The sequence below is a fragment of the Oenanthe melanoleuca genome, chromosome 26 (assembly GCF_029582105.1).
Source record: "Oenanthe melanoleuca isolate GR-GAL-2019-014 chromosome 26, OMel1.0, whole genome shotgun sequence".
In the NCBI taxonomy this organism is placed as follows: Eukaryota; Metazoa; Chordata; class Aves; order Passeriformes; family Muscicapidae; genus Oenanthe; species Oenanthe melanoleuca.
This window is the reverse complement of record NC_079359.1, coordinates 2,093,220-2,109,236: the sequence shown is the minus strand read 5'-3', so window position 1 is coordinate 2,109,236 and position 16,017 is coordinate 2,093,220. Positions and strand designations below refer to the sequence as shown.

The window sequence follows — 16,017 nt, the reverse complement described above, 5'->3', positions numbered from 1 at the left end:
GAGCCCGGCCTGGGCTGCTCGGGGGTGCTGCAGGGACCCCAACCCCGGGCACGCCCGGCCCGGGGGCTGCGCGGGTTTCGGAGCTCTGCCTCCCGCGGAGCCCGGCTGCTCCAGCAGCGCCGAGCCCCGCGGCTCCTCCGGCCCCAGCCTGGGTGTCCTCAGCTCCTCCTGAGCCCCACAGATCCCCCTGAGCTCCTCCTGAGCCCCACAGATCCCCCTGAGCCCCACAGATCCCCCTGAGCTCCCCCTGGGCTCCTCCTGAGCCCCACAGATCCCCCTGAGCTCCTCCTGCACCCACAGATCCTTAATAACCATCCCACGGCTCCTCTGGCCCCAGCCTGGGTGTCCTCAGCTCCTCCTGAACCCTACAGATCCCCTTGAACCCCATAGATCCCCTTGAGTTCCTCCTGAGCCCCACAGCTCCCCCTGAGCCCCCCCACTCCTCAATAATCAGCCCAAACCCCCCCATCTCCTCCATCCATGCAGAGCCCCCCAGCTCCTCCATCCTGAGCCCTGAAACTTCAGCTCTGCCTTCACCCCTGAGCCCCCCAGCTCCTCCTGAGCCCCCCAAACTCCTCTCTGCATCAGCCCTGAGCCCCCCCAGCTCCCACATCAACCCTGAATCCATCTGCCCCATCACCCCTGAGCCCCCCAGCTCCTCCTGAGCCCCCCAAACTCCTCTCTGCATCAGCTCTGAGCTCTCTCAGCTCCTTCATCAGCCCCGAACCCCCAGATTCTCCTGAGCCCCCCCAGACCCTCTCAGAACTTCTCAGCCTCCCCAAAATCAGCAGCTCGGGCCCCCCACTCTTTTCCCAGGGAACACGAGGTGCTGGCCGTGGTAGGGCCGGGTTTAGGGGCTCCATGATCCCAAAGTTCTTTTCCAGCCTTAATCCCCCCGGAATTCTGTGCAGGGGGAATTCCTCACCCCTGGCCCTCAGCCTGCACTCAGAGCAGAGAACAAAAGAGGGCAGCGGCTCCTCCACAGCACCGCGGGCTCAGGGCAGTCACTGCCCTGCCATGGAGGGGTTATTTTGCTCCAAAAAATGGAATTTTTAAGGAAAATGATCAGCGGGTGTTGCCCCAGCACGGCTGGAACTCGCAGGGTGGGACAGGAGGAGCGGCGCCGCCAGCACGGCCCTGGTGGTGGTAAAGGTGGTTCCTGGGTGGTCAAAGCTTTTTTGGAAGTTTTTTTTGGGATTTCTGCAATCCCACGTGCAGGCACAGAGCCCGGCTGGCACGAAGCAGCCGGGAATGTTTACAATGTTTGTTTACAATGTTTACAAGCTGGAGCGAGCAGGAACGGGGCTCTGGACAGAGCTGGGGGCACCAAGAGACAACAGCCCCGAGGGGACAGCGACCCTGAGCCCCCAAACCCACGGGGGCAGCTCTGAGGGACCCCCAAAAGTGATGCCAACAGCTGTGGCCACCCCAGTGTCCCTGAAAACGTTTGGGTTTGCTGTTTGTGGGTTGGGATCCCAGAGCTGAGCACCAGGAGGGTTGGGACAGGCTTCCAGAGCCCAGCACATCCCAGAGATTCCCTCTGCACATCCCACCTGCATCCCAGAGATTCCTGTCATCTGAATCCCAAAAATTCCTGTCATCTGCATCCCAGAGATTCCCTCCACACACCCCAGTGCATCCCAAAGATTCCCATCACTTGTATCCCAAAGATTCCCTCCACCTGTATCCCAAAGAATTCCTTCACCTGAATCTCATTCCAGAGATTCCCTTCACACAGCCCAGTGCATTCCAAAAATTCTCATCACCTGTATCTCAAAAATTCCCATCCCCTGTATCCCACAGATTCCCGTCACCTCCATCCCACAGGGATCCCCTCTCCCACCCCACATCCTCAGCAGGAAATTCCCAATCCCAATTCCCAGGGATGCTCTGCCCCAACCTCCTCCAGCCAAGCCTGGAGCTCCTCACCCTTTTTTGGGGGTTTTGGACCCCCCAAATCCTCACCTGGGGGGTTCAAATCTCCCCAGAGCCACCTTCACCCCACAGCTGCTCAGCCCTGGAGAGTCCCAGTCCCAGTCCCAGCTGAGCACAAGGGACCCCAGCAAACCCCAAAACTAAAATTAATCCCACTGAAAGAGTGGCTTTAAAATTCTTCCCTTCCCAGGGATGCCAGCAAGCCCAAAATTAAAAATAATCCCACTGAAAGAGCAGCTTTTAAATGCTCCCCTTCCTGGAGACACCAGAAAAACTCAAAACTTAATCATAACCCCGCTAAAAGAGTGGCTTTAACTTGCTCTCCTTCCCAGGGATGCCAGCAAGCCCCAAAATTAATAATAATCCCATTAAAAATGTAGTTTTAACATGCTCCTCTTCCTGGAGACACCAGAAAAACCCAAAATTAAAAATAATCTCTACTGAAAAAGTGGTTTTAAAGTGCTCCCCTTCTTAGGGATGCCAAGAAGCCTCAAAATTAAAAATAATCCCACTGACAGAGCAGCTTTTCCATGCTCCCTTCCTGGGGACACAAACCTTTCCCCTGCAGCCCATCAATGAAATTTAAACCCCTCCAGCACATAACAACTTTATGAGCTGCTCCATCTCCCCCTTCCCAGGCTGCCAGGGCACAGATCCCCCCTGGAATAATGGACATTTCGGCAGGGAGACAAAAAGTCCAGAAATTCCCCTCAGGACATCTCCCAGCCTGGGATAAACTTCGCTGTGAGACAGATTTAGGGAGAGGGGAGGGTTTGGGTGGAAGTAAAAAAAGCAACACAGGAGCTGAGCTTTTCCAAGAGAGGAAAAAAGGGATTTAAAAAAAAAAAATAAATTAGGATTTCCTAATTTTCTCCACTGGGAAGGGAGAGGTGGCGGTTCTGGTGCCACTCTGCCACGGGAGTGACACAAATCAGATGATGTTGGTGAAAAATATGTCAAGAAAAACTGTCCTGAGCCTGCCCGCGGTTGTCAAAGGCCAGCTGCTATTTTTAACAGCACAAAAGCCTCCGAAAATCGCTGGGTTTCAAAAAGAAAAAGGAAAAAAAAAAAAAGAGAGAGAGAAAGAGAAAAAAGTACTGTATCAGTGTCACCGGAATGGATCCTGCACCAAATGAAATTGAACCGGGAGGAAATTGCACGAATTACAAACAGGAGTTATCGGCTCGGTAGGAGAGGGAGGGAGGGACCTTATCGGCTCCGTGCTACGGAGGGAAAAAAATCACATTAACCGAGCTAATTCTCCTTTTTTTCACTCCTCAAATCCATCACTCCCGCTTTTCTTGGGGAGTCAAGTGTTCCCCACGGTGCTCCACGGGATGGAACCGGGACTCCGACCACGGATTTTTCCCGGGCAGCATCATTGCTGCCTGGCACCAGCCCCCTGGAAATCATTAATCAGAGGTGGAACCCGGCGAAGATTTCTGTTTATTCGCCTTTTCCGCCTCCAAACCTCTCCTGCAGGACCGCGCCGCTCCCGCGTTTCTCTTTGCCGCTAAACTTTGGGTTTAACTCGCTGTAATGAGATTTTTCAGCTCTCGAGGGGTTAAAAAAACCCGAATTTCTCCCAAATCTGCGCGCACAACCCCTGTAGGACCATCCCCGCTGTGATGACCCCAACCCCGCTCCGGGAATGTCACTGTGGCGGTGACAAGGTTTGTCCCAGCAAAGCGACAGAGTTTAGCGCTGTCCCCGCTCCCAAACCCTCTCTCTGGTCGTGCGCTATCGCGACAGTGTCGCGGTGTTTGTGCCTCTCGAACACACCGCGTGTGGCACCGGGCGAGATTTCCTGCCCGGAGCAATCCTGTCCCCAAACCAGGTGTCCCCTGTCCCCAAACCAGGTGTCCCCTGGGCGGGATGCCCCGAAGTGTCACCTGTCCCGTGGGACGGTGGGGACAAGGGACAGAGACGGGGGACAGGGTGAGGGACAGGGATGGAGACTGGGATGGGTGACAGGGATAAGGGACATAGAAGAGGGACAGGGATGGGGACAGGGATGGGGGATGAAGAGGTGGCGACAAGCGGGACCCCAGCCCGCCCCAGCAGGGCACAGCCGTGTCCCCCCCGCTCGCCCCCAGCCCCAGGACACGCGGGGCTGTGTCCGAGCCACCACAGCGCGTCCGTCTGTCCCTGCACACCGCGGCGACACCCCCGGACCGCGCTGGGGGGGCTGTCCCGCTGTCCCCGACCCCAAATCACCCGGTGGGGACCGCGCAGAGCTCCGGAGCCGCGGTTCGCGGTGGGACGGGGCCAAAAATCCCCTCGGGGCTGCGGGACGGGGGTGCGGGATTAACTCCTGCGGTGCCGGGTCCCCAGGGCTGCGAGGGGCGCTCGGAGCGGAGTTCGCAGCCCCGAACTTCGCGCCCCGTTCCCCCTTTTCCCTTCTCCTCCTCGAGCCGAGGGGCTCTGGGGGGTTCTCGCGGTGGGGTCCCTCGGCCGCGACCCCCGAGGGTGGTCCCCGAACCCCGAGGGTGTTCCCCGAACCCCGGGGCTGTGTCGGTGCCCCCCGGCCGCACTCACGGCTCCGCTGCGCTGCTGCGCTCAGCCCCGGTCCCGCCGCCGCCGGTGCTGCCGGTGCCAGTCCCGGTGCTGCCGGCGCCGGTGTCGGTGCCAGTCCCGGTGCCAGTCCCGGTGCTGCCGGTGCTGGTGCGGACTCCGCCGCCGCCGCCGCGCCCGCCTCAGGTCCGCTCCATGTCCCCAGCGCCTCCGGTGGGAGCTGCCCCGGCGCCGGGCGGAGAGAGGGAGCGAGGAGGAGGAGGAGGAGGAGGAGGAGGAGGAGGAGGAGGAGGAGGAGGAGGAGGAGGGACACCGGTCCAGCCAGCCAGCAAGCGGCTCCGGGGCGGCCCCTGCTCCCCGTCCCCTCCCCTCGAGACCCCCCGCCCGCCCGCGTGTGACAGCGCCGGCAGCTCCCACGCTCTGCCCTGCAGCTCCCGAGACCCCCAAAGGCTGGGCGAGACTCGGAGGGGTCTGGGGCGACACCCTGAGACCACCCCTCCATCACCCCGGGGCCAGCAGGGACCGGACCCCCCTGGCTCCCAGCTGGGGGTGGAGCCGTGCCTGGATTTTGGAGAGCCCAGCCCACATTCCCGGGATTGGCGGGGGGGATCCCCAAAATCACAACGCGCCAGTGACAGACCCCCAAATCCACCTTCCAACTTTTCAGGTCACCCCAAGTTTTGCTCCTCCACTGCGCTGGTTCATCCCCCACCTCCACTTTCCCTGAAAATCCCTGAGCAATCCAATCCCTGCCCAATTCCACCATCCCAGAAATTCCCGAGGAACCTCGGGCGAGGAGCCCCTGGCTGGGGCCGTGAGACGCTCCCTGATCGTACCTGGGGGGAGCAGAAGCGGAAACCTCACCTGGGCAGGGCAGGTGGGGAACAAAGGGGGCTCCACCGTGCCCGCTGCCCTGGCACAGCTCCTCCCTGGATCCCAGCCCGGCCCCATTGTCAATCGCAGCCCGAGTGGAACGGTCCCATTGTGGCCGCACTTCGGGAATTCTTCCCACTCCCGTTCCTGCCAGCTCGGCTCGTGGCCAGCGTGGAAACTTCCTGATGCCCCAAATCAATCATCTCCCGGCCCTATAAACACCTCAAGGGTGAGGCTCTCTGAGCTCACCTGCACCTCCCTTGGAGCCTCTCAGAGCTCCCAAACTCCCAGGTTTGTGATTTTCAAAGAGTTTTGCTGATTACAACTCCCCGGAACATCCCCAGGCTCCTCCAGGTGCAACCTTTGCCTGTTGGGAATCCTAAAAGGGTTTCCTCTTTTCCAATCCCAAAAGGGTTTCCCCTTTTCCAATCCCAAAAGGCATTGGATGAATTTCATAACCAAATCATAATTTTAAGGAAAATACACAGAATCATTCCCTTAGATATTAAAATACTCAAGGATTAAGTGCTGCTAAACCCTTTTTTTTTTTGCAGCCACCCCCTTGTGTGCCCCATGGCAAGGCTGGCACGGAGCAAGGGGAACAACTGGCAGCCCCCCAGCTGGACAGATGGACAGCTGGACACCATTCCCACACACTTTGGGATGGGAAACCGGGAGCTCTGTTGGATCCTCAAGGATTTTCCTACCTGGGGGCCACTCAGGATCACCCCTCACCCCAAACCCAGCGCCCCACGTGCCTCATCCCCGCAGCAGCTCCCGGGAATTCCATCACCCACCTTCCCCCGGGAACCCGAACCCTTCCAGGGGAGCCAGGCTGCAGCTGGAGAGGGAGAGGGGGTGGCTTGGGCCGGCCAGTGTTGACAAGGAGCCTTTTTTTTCCTGCCGTGAAACCTTTAAAATGTTGTGTCAACACGGAAGAGCTGTTTATGTTTCAGCAGCCGGGAAAGTTCCCATTGACTCCGGGCTCTTTCCTCCCCCACACCGTTATTTTCTTCTCAGGGAATTTATTTTTTTTTTCCAAGTGTTTTTTAGATTTTTTTTTTTTTTTTTTTTTTTTTGGTGTGTGTTTTTTTTGTTTTGTTTTGAGGTTTTTTTGGGTTTTTTTTCACCCAAGGGCTGGAGAGAAAAGATGGAGCTGCTGGGATTTGGGGTTTGGATTTGGGGTTTGGATTTAGGGTTTGCTCACCCCATGCTCTGAGCTGGGGGTTCTGGAGAGGTTTGGGCACCCACTCCCTGCTCTCAGCCCTCTCCCTGTCCCCAGTGATGGGAAAAAGCAGAGCAGAGACCTGGGATAAATTCCCATCCTCACCAAGAGCATTTAACAGGAAATAGGGGAAGTGGGCTGCACCCACACACCCCAAACCCTAAAGGGGATCAGTGAAATATTCCCATTAAAACCAGTGAAACATTCCCTTTCAAACCAGTGAAATATTCCCATTAAAACCAGTGAAATATTCTCACTAAAACCAGTGTAACATTCCCATTAAAACCAGTGTAACATTCCCATATTCCCATTCCCAGCTGCAGAAACTGAGGCCCGAGAGGACGGGGCAGGGCCCAGAGGCAGCTCCTGCCCAGTTTATCCCAGTTTGTCCCAGTGCCACCCCTGGTACAGGCAGCCCTGAGTGTCCCCAAAGCCACTCCGGGGGCGGGAGGGGACGGGAGGAGCAGTCACCAAACTGGGCAGGGACACAATTCCCAAATTGTGGGGGGGACCCGCGCGACGGAGCCAAAAAAAAAAAAAAAAAAAAAAAAAAAAAAAAAAAAAAAAAAAAAAAAAAAAAAAAAAATAAAAAATAGAGGGACCAGGAGCTTTGTTGGGGTCGCCATGGCAACAGCCGGGCCCGAGCGGACTTTCACTTTCCTTTCCTTCCTCGCCGGCCCCAGTGGCCCGGGGCTGGTGCCCGTCCCTGCCGGGTCCCCCCAGTGCCACCCACACTGCGGGCCCTGAGCCCAGCACCCATCGTGGTCCTGCTGGGCATCCCCAGAACCTGCTGGGCATCCCCAGGACCTGCTGGACATCCTCAGATCCTGCTGGTCACCCCCAGGACCTGCTGGTCACCCCCAGAACCAGTTGGACACTCCCAGGACATCCTGGACATCCCCAGAACCCGCTGGACATCCCCAGGACCTTCTGGTCACCCCTAGGACCTCCTGGACATCCCCAGGACCTGCTGGACACCCCCAGGACCTGCTGGGCATCCCCAGGACTTCCTGGACATCCCCAGGACCTTCTGGACACCCCCAGGACCTGCTGGACATCCCCAGGACCTGCTGGACATCCCCAGGACCTGCTGGTCACCCCCAGGACCTGCTGGACATCCCCAGAACCTGCTTGGCATCTCCAGGACCTGCTGGGCATCCCCAGAACCTGCTGGACATCCCCAGGACCTGCTGGTCACCCCTAGGACCTGCTGGCCATCCCCAGGACCTCCTGGACATCCCCAGGACCTGCTGGACACCCCCAGGACCTCCTGGTCACCCCCAGGACCTTCTGGTCACCCCCAGGACCTGCTGGTCACCCCCAGGACCTGCTGGACATCCCCAGGACCTGCTGGGCACCCCCAGGACCTCCCGGTCATTCTCAGGACATGCTGGACACCCCCAGGATCACGAACTGCCAGGATGGAGAGGATGGCACGGACACTGTCCCTGTCCTTTCACGCGGTGACCAGCCCAGCTCCTGCTCCCACCTGGCTGCACCTGAGCGCGGCACCAGCCTCGGCTCCCGGCCTCCCCTCCTCCTGCAGCTCCGCTGCCTCCCCCCGCAGCAGGAAGCCCGGACAATGGCAGCAGGGGAGGGGGCAGCGGGCCCGGAGCAGGGGGCACGCCGGGGAAAGGCTCGGCCAGCGCTGCCTTCCTTTTCCCAAGCCCCCCGCCCTGCCCGGAGCGCTCGGAGCCAGCGCGGCCGAGCCCGGGGCTGCTGGAGGCGCCTGGCCCGCAGGAGCCCCGGCACTGAGTCATGGAAAGGCCGCACACAATGGCCGGGCCCCTCGGAACCGGCCGGAGGGGGCAACGCTGCCAGAACAAACCCGGCCCCGCTTCCGACACGGAAACCGAGCCATTGTTCGGCACCGGGAACGGGCACGGGCTGAGTGCGCGGCGGGATGGGAACGGCACCGCGGGACCCTCCGAGGGTCCCACAGACAGTCCCGTGTCCCCACAGCACCACGGGACCCTCGAAGGGGTCCCACACGCAGCCCCATGTCCCCACAGCCGTGTCCTCACAGAACTCCATCCCTGTGTCCCCTTGGCCATTCCCACGTCCCTGCCTCGTGTCCCACCCGTGAGAATCCCGGGATGATGCAGTGAAGGCACTGCCCCTGACCCAGGTGCCATCAGCTGGCGTGGTGGCACCCCAATTCCATCTTCCAGCACCTTAATTCCATCTTCCAGCATTTTCATTTCATCTTTCAGCACCCCAATCCCACCTCCCGGCACCCCAATTGCAGTCGGACTCCTGGCTCGCCCCACCCTGAGGGTCCCCACTGTGTGTGACACCGCTTGTGCCGACCCTGCCGGGGACACCGAGCTCCAGACGGGGAGTGGGCACCTCCGGGACTCAATTCCCGTCCTGCTTTTCACCCAGGATTGTCCCCGGGACTGGGGGGACAGGGGCCAGCCCAGCCACACAGACGGCACCGAGGCAAAACCACAGCGGGAGGGGACACAGCCAGGCTGGCACTGTCCCCATAACGCCACAACCGTGCCCACCCCCGGGGCAGGGGCGGCAGCGGGGCACGGGGGGGATGCTGAGCTGGGGAGGGACAGAGGGACAGCGGGAGGGACGGAGGGACAGAGGGGGGACAGAGGGACAGCAGGAGTGACAGCGGGAGGGACAGAGACAGCGGGAGGGACGGAGGGACAGAGGGGCGGCCGGACCACACAGCGGGCCCGGAGGGGGCAGCGGGGGCCGAGCTGCGCCCCCACCTCCCCCGGGGCCCGAGCTCGGCGCTGCCGCTTCAAAGGGACACTGGGGCTGTCCCCGGGCTGTCACCCTCCCAGCCCGGCTCCGACGGGGACCCGCTGCCACCCACGGCCCAGGGCCGGGCCCCTCCGGCTCAGCCCCTCTGAGGGGCTTCTCTTGTCCCCCCGCCTTTGTTTTCTATTTAGTGCTTTTGTTCCCCCCTCTTTGGTGCTTTGTTCCAGCTCGTCCTTTGTTCCGACGCCTTTGGTTTCTTTTCCCTTTGATGCTTTGTCACTCCCTTCATCTTGGTGCTTTTCTTTCCCCGTTTTTTTTCGGTTTTGTTGGGTTTTTTGTTTTTTTGGTTTTTAAGCTGGCTCTTGGGTTTTGGGGGTTTTGTTGAGTTTTTTTTGGTTTTTTCTCTCCTGGCCGCTCTGCTCTTGGCATTTTTCTCTTTTCTCCTGCGTCGTCCACTCCCCGGGTCACATGGACGCGGCCCGGATTGTCTCCAAATCCCCGTTTGTCTTGTTTTGGTGCCTGCATTTCCTTGCCTTTATGTCCTTTTTTCTGAAGAGACTCTCAGCGATTTCTTCTCCGGGCTGCCGAGGGAAGTGGGGAGAGGGGAGGAGGGGTCGGGGCTTAATTAATTAGCGAGTGTAATCTTTAGCTGCGGGATGTGCGGAGCATCATTACGGCTGTCATTAGAGTGTTAAGGGTTAGCGAGAGTTTAAACACCAGCTAATTGCAGCCAAGAGTTCCCGGCTCTGCAAAAAAATTCCAGCAGCGAAAAGCCGGGCTTGGGTTTTTGGGGAGAATTGGGAGAAATTCCCGACAGGGAGGATTAAACCCCCAGAGGGTTACTGGGAGCAAAGAGTGGGTTTGTTTCCCCCAAAAACCTCCAAAATCATCACTTCAGGGGGATTAAACGTCATTTTTGGCACTGCAGAACCCAGGGAAGCGCCAGCTCAGGATGCCAGGAGAGGACGGAGAGGGTGAAACTCCTGCGGATGGCGATTTGTCCCTGTTCCCATCACCCAGCGGGGCCGAGGAACCCTCTGGATACGGGAATTCGGTCGGAATTGGGATGGACGGGCTCGGGCAGGGCACGGAGCTCCGCGGGGCTGCTGCTGCGGTGACACGGAGGGGACAAGGGACAAGGACTTTAATGTCCCACCGGCGCCCCGAGGAGCGCGTCAGCGCCGGGCACGTGCGCGGAGCCGCCGCAAGATCAGATACCGGGATTCGGGAGCCGTTTTTTCCTCAGAACGGCTCCGAGCGCGGCTTCGCTTTGATTTCAGCGCCCCAAACCGCCCCCCCCCCCCCGTGCCACCCTCGTGCCCTCGGGCTCGCAGCGGGCACCCAGGGGACGCTGGCACCGCTGAGATGTCGCACCACCCCCAAACCCATCTCAGGATCCTCTTTCAGGCCCCCCAAACCCCCCCATGCCGCCGGTTTCGAGCAGCTGGCGCTGCTCCCCAGCTGTTGAGGGGAGGAAACAGCCAAAATAGCAACAGGATGTGCCCCCAGATAAGGTGATCGATATCAGGCAGCGCCGCTTGTTCGAGCCGGAGCTGAGCCCAGCTGCTCGAACTGGGCGGCGCAGGAGATCGGACCCGATAGGGGCGGCCCCGGCTGCTCGACACCCCAATTTCTCCTGTCCCCGCTGGTTTTGGTAACCCGCTGACGTCCTCGGGGTTTTGGAGGGGCTGCTGTGGGAGGAGGGGGTGGACTTCGGAGGGAGGAGAAGGAGCTGCAGGAAGGGATGGCCGAGTTGTGGGATGTGGCTGATGTGTGGGATCAGGAGGTGTCTGGGTGCTGCTAAAACACCCCAAAAGTGCCGTGGGGGGAACCGTAACCTGCACGGCATTCCTGGGATGAGCCAGGCAGTGGGAGAAAGCTGGGAATGTTCCAGAGGAGGATTTTTTGGGAAACAGCTGGATGACACCTCCATGATCCCACAAATCGGCGCAGGCACAGCCGGAGCTCTCCATGGGAGAGCGGCCTCCTCCCATGGCTCATCCAAGGGTGAGGAATTCCCGGGGATTGGCACACGCAGGAGGGCACAGAGCAGCCCTAAAACTCCCAGCCGGCCCCAATCCCACAAGGAAAACCGGGATCAGGAGGGCACAGAGCAGCCCCAAACACTCCCAGCCGGCCCCAATCCCACAAGGAAAACCGGGAGCTGCCCGCCCGCCCTCCCCGTGGTCCTAGGATTGCCAAAACCTGAGCTGGGAGCTGCTGGGGATCAGCCAGGACACCCCCGGGACACCCCCAGGGACATCCTCACCCCTCCTCAGAGATCCTTGTCCCCCCCAGTCTGTGCCACGGCCGCGTGTCACCGGGCCCGGGTGACTTTTCCGAGGGGTGCCAGGGAGCGGTGCCAGCCGCGCCCGAGGGCTGCCAGCCCAGCCAGCACCTCCAGAGCTTAAAAACCAAAGCGCTGCGAACAAAAGGAGCCGGCAAAACCCATCCCGCAGGTCTGCCCGCTCCCGCGGCCACGCTGTTCAAATGCAAACCCAGGATTGTCCATCCTAAAATCCCCGGAGCTCCCGCTGCGCCGTGGCCCGGCCTCGTGGCACCGGCTGATGCCACCACCTCCCCTGGCATTGTCACCGAATCACCCTTGGTGACATTCGGTGCCACCTCCCCTGGCATTGTCACCAAATCACCCTCAGCTCGCTCTGCCCCGTCCTCCAAAGGGCTCAACCTGTTTTGATGGCAGAGCTGGCACCGGGAAGGCTAAAAAAAAAAACAAAAACCAAAAAAAACCTCAACCCTGATCTCTGTATCTGCAGCCATGCAAGGAATATTGTTCAGCGCAGCACAAAAGCATCCCTGAAAATAGAAGCGCCAGGGCCAGGCCTGCCAGTGGCTGTGTGAGATAACGTCTACTTGCAAACAGTGTGTCTTTGTGCCGCTGTCACTGTCCCCATTGTTCAGGAGCCTATTGCCTCGGGGATATTGTTCCCTCCTTTTGTCTCAGCCCGGCTCCTTTTTGTTTGACTTTACTTTACCATTTCATTCCTCTCCTTTGTGCCGCCGTTCTTGCTTTTGTCTCTCTCTCTCTCTCTCTCTCTTTGCCTTTTCTCTCGCTGATTTGTATTTAGCGATTGTTCCCGGCTCGCTGCGAGCACAAAGTGCTCCGGGCTCTTTTCTCACTCCATTCATTCCCTATTCAGGTGCGTTTGTTTGCCCGTAGGTACCGGCAGGAGCGGGGATGGGGGGAGGGTGCGGGATTTTGGGGGGTCCTGGAAGCCCGCAAGGGGCGCTGGTGGCCTTGGGGGACAGCCAGGTCCCCGTGTCCCCCATCCCAGCGACACAAAGCACCGGGAAAGGAACAAATGAGAGCCCAGGTGGCCCAGAGGAGCGGCCGAGGATGCTGACAGGGACACGGGGGTGGCAGAGGTGACCGGGCCCGGTGTCACCGGGATCCCAGAGCGGATCCCGGCAATCCCGACCCTGGGACTGGCGGTGCCGGCTCCGCACAGCCCCGGCTCTGCGGCACGCCTGGATTTTGGGAGGCACAAGGAGAGCATTCCACGGCCCCCCCAGCGCGGCTGTGCCCTCCCGGAGGGACCCTGGGGGTGGCACCACCCCCGCTGCCACCCCGCGATGTCCCCCGGCTGGGACAGCGGAGACAGAGGGAGGGATTCACACCCACCCCACAGCGAGAGCGAAGCTCCTCGGGGGGCTGGAGGTGGCCTGGGGACATCTGGGAGCGGCTCTGAGCTCCCGGGGTGCCCCGGACCCCGCAGCATGGGGGGCACCCCCTGCCCCACCCTTGCCGGCTCCAGGGCGGGCTGGTTCCCAGCCCCACGAGGAGGAGGAGGAGGAGGATCCGGATTCCCCAGGAATCCTTCAGGGCGAGCTGACAAGTGGCCACCCCCGGAGACAACAAAGCCCCGCTGTTCTCCGGGCACGGCCCGCGTGACCCGACGGGACTTTTCCATCCCCTCCCCGCCGCCAAAACCCCGAGGATGGAAGGGAAACCTCCTCCTCCTCCTCAGCCGGGCACACCCCACGCGAGCGGGGACCCCCGAGACTCACCCCGAGCGGGACGCGGGGCCGGCGAGCGGCGAGCGCGGCGCTGGCGGGGCCAGCGGAGCCCCCGGCCCCAGGCGGTCCCGGGCCGGGGGGGGCGTGCCTGGGAATGGAGGGAGCGGACTGAGGGCCATTGTCTCATTGTTCGGGCTTCAAAGGACAATGGGCCATTGTTGTCCCTGGGGATGCCATTGTTTGCTTTCCCTGCAGATCCCGGCCGCGCACGGAGCTTTCCCGAGGGCCGGCTGCGTGTGTGGGACGCTGCGGAACAGCCAGGCTGGAATGTTTCCTTCCCCCACTCCCCATTTTCTGCTCTCCTGAAAAGGCTCGGAGGGGCTGGGAACACCCAGAGACCCCCCAGCCCCCGCAGGGCTCATCCTCCATCCCTGCGCATTCCAATGAGGGCACAAAATCCAGCCGGGGTTTTGCTGGGAGACGGAGCCGCTTCTGCCTCCAGGAGCATCCACCGGGCAATATCCCGATTTTCCGTCCCTGGGATCCCCCAAATCGCCCCCACAAGGCGGGGGTCGCCTCCTCCAGCGCCCGGCCCGGAGCTCCCGGTGCCGCATCCCGGGAGAATCCCGCGGCTGCTCCCGCTGGAAAATCAAATTGAGGAGCCGAGAGAAGGCTGGGGGAGGGGGAAGGAGCAGAACTCAGGGAGTAGGGGAAGAACAGAACCGCAGGAGTAGGGAAGGAGCAGAATTCCAGGAGCAGGTCCCCGGCTGCCACCCGTGCCCCCCAGTTTGTCCCCAGTGGGGAGGGGACGGAAAAGCCCAGCCTGGTGAGGCCCAGACCAAACTCAGCCTAAAAGAAAAAAAAAAAAAGAAAAAAAAAAACCCAAAAAAAACCAAAAAACCAAACCAGCTGCATTTCGTTTTTTTTAAAAAGCACAGCCAATAAAGGTGCAATGAGCCCAGGCTGGGCTGTGGGTGGGATAATCTGGGATCATCCCGGGAATTCCCACGGATTCCCACCAGGACACGAGGCCGGGCTTTGCCTCTCCAGCGCCTCCAAGGTGAATTCGTGGGAAAGAGGAAATATTTTTTTTTTTTTTTTTTTTTTTTTTTTGGAGCCGTTTGGGGTGGGAGAAGGGACCTCGTTCCCGCAATCCCACAGGGACACAGGTGCCACCCCTGGGCACCGCCCCTCGGAATTCCGACACCTCCGGGAGGATTTTGGGAGGATTCCAGGAGGAATTCCGGGATTCCGGGGGTTCCCGGGGCTCCATCCCCTCCAGCCGCCATCCCGGGGGGTGGCAGTGACCGGGGACAGGGGGAGGTGACACGAACCGGGGTGGCGGCAGCGGTGACACAAAGCTGAGTTCTTGAACACTCCCAGAACGTGATTTACACACCTGGGGTGACACCCCCACACCCCAAACCTCACACCCCCAAACTCCCACCCACACACCCCAAACCCCACACCCCCCCTCCCCAATTTCCTCTCCCACTCCGAGCTCCCCCTCCCCCCCCGCTCCCATCTTATCTCGCTTCCTCCCGCCAGTCCCAGCCCCGCTGATCGATCGGGCCCTGCCCGATAAGGGCTCCTGCCCGATAAGGGTCCCCGAACGGATTTTTGGGCGCAGCTGCCCCGAATCCCTCAGGGGGCGGCTCCGGGGCCGTCACCGCCCCGAACCGGGGCCGCCCCTCCCGGGATCTCTGCGGGGTGACAAAGGCGGGAGTGTCACCTGTGCAGGTGGCACCGGCCACGGCCGGGAGGGCTGGGGGTGCTCCCCTTCTGAATTCCCAAATTCTGGACAGCTGTCCTCACCAAATTCCCAAATTCTGGAAAGCTGAGGGTGCTCTCCTCGCTGAATTCCCAAATCCCAGAGAGCTGGGTGTGCTCCCCTCACTGAATTCCCAAATTCTGGAGAGCTGAGTGTGCCCTCCCCACCCAATTCCCAAATCCCAGAGCTGGGTGTGCTCCCCCTCTGAATTCCCAAATCCCAGAGCTGGGTGTGCTCTCCCCACCCAATTCCCAAATCCCAGAACTGTGTGTGTGCTCCCTATCCAATTCCCAAATCCCAGAGCTGTGGGTGTGCTCCCCTCGCTGAATTCCCAAATCCCAGAGCTGGGTGTGCCCTCCCCACCCAATTCCCACATTCTGGAGCATCCCAATGTGTAAAACCCTCTAAGATTCCCACAGAATCCTACAAAGGTCACCCCATAAACTCCCTCACCCCATAAGATCCTTCTGGGATCAGCAACGCTCCAGATGTCCCAGGAAGGAAATGGAGCAATCCCAGTAAAACCAGTGTGGAACTGGGATGAACAATCCCAAAAAGACCAGGATGGGAAATTCCTGAGTGCCAGAGGGAGGGAAAAATCCCCAGAAAAGTGGAAAAAAAAAGGAAAAATTCCAATCCTGAGAGCCCCAGGGCGTCTGGGGGCTCCCCTGCATTCCAGGATTCTGGATTTGATCCCTCCTGGGCAAGAATGGGGCTGAAATATTCCAGTTTTAGGGGAAAGAAGCTTTTTTTCCCAATAAATCCCACACTGGGAAAACCTAAAAGCGCCCCCAGCTTTTGGATTTGGGGTTTGTGGGAGCTGGGAAAGGGAGGGAATGGGAATTCCCATCCCTGGAGATGCCACATCCAGGATTTTGGGCTTTCCCAGGAATTTCCTCCAGGAATTCCTGCCCAAAGCGGCTCCACCCCCACCCAGCCCTGCCCGGCAGCGAAAGGAATTTTCACCCTCTGGAAAAGTGGGATTGGGAAAAGCTGAGACAGC

The 16,017-nt window shown here is 60.0% G+C and overlaps 1 protein-coding gene across 3 annotated transcripts in view; it reads right to left on the bottom strand.

Moving 5' to 3' along the window:
• SOX13 (SRY-box transcription factor 13) overlaps positions 1-13,367 on the bottom strand; it is a 34,437-nt gene extending 21,070 nt beyond the window's left edge. For 2 of the 3 annotated variants that reach the window (XM_056511520.1, XM_056511522.1), the window contains exon 1: positions 4,474-4,684. The gene's annotated coding sequence lies outside the window, so the exon portion shown is untranslated. Of the gene's footprint in view, positions 1-4,473; positions 4,685-13,294 lie in introns of those variants that run through there. The other variant, XM_056511521.1, reaches the window with a different exon arrangement.
• Between the last annotated feature and the right edge of the window lie 2,650 nt (positions 13,368-16,017).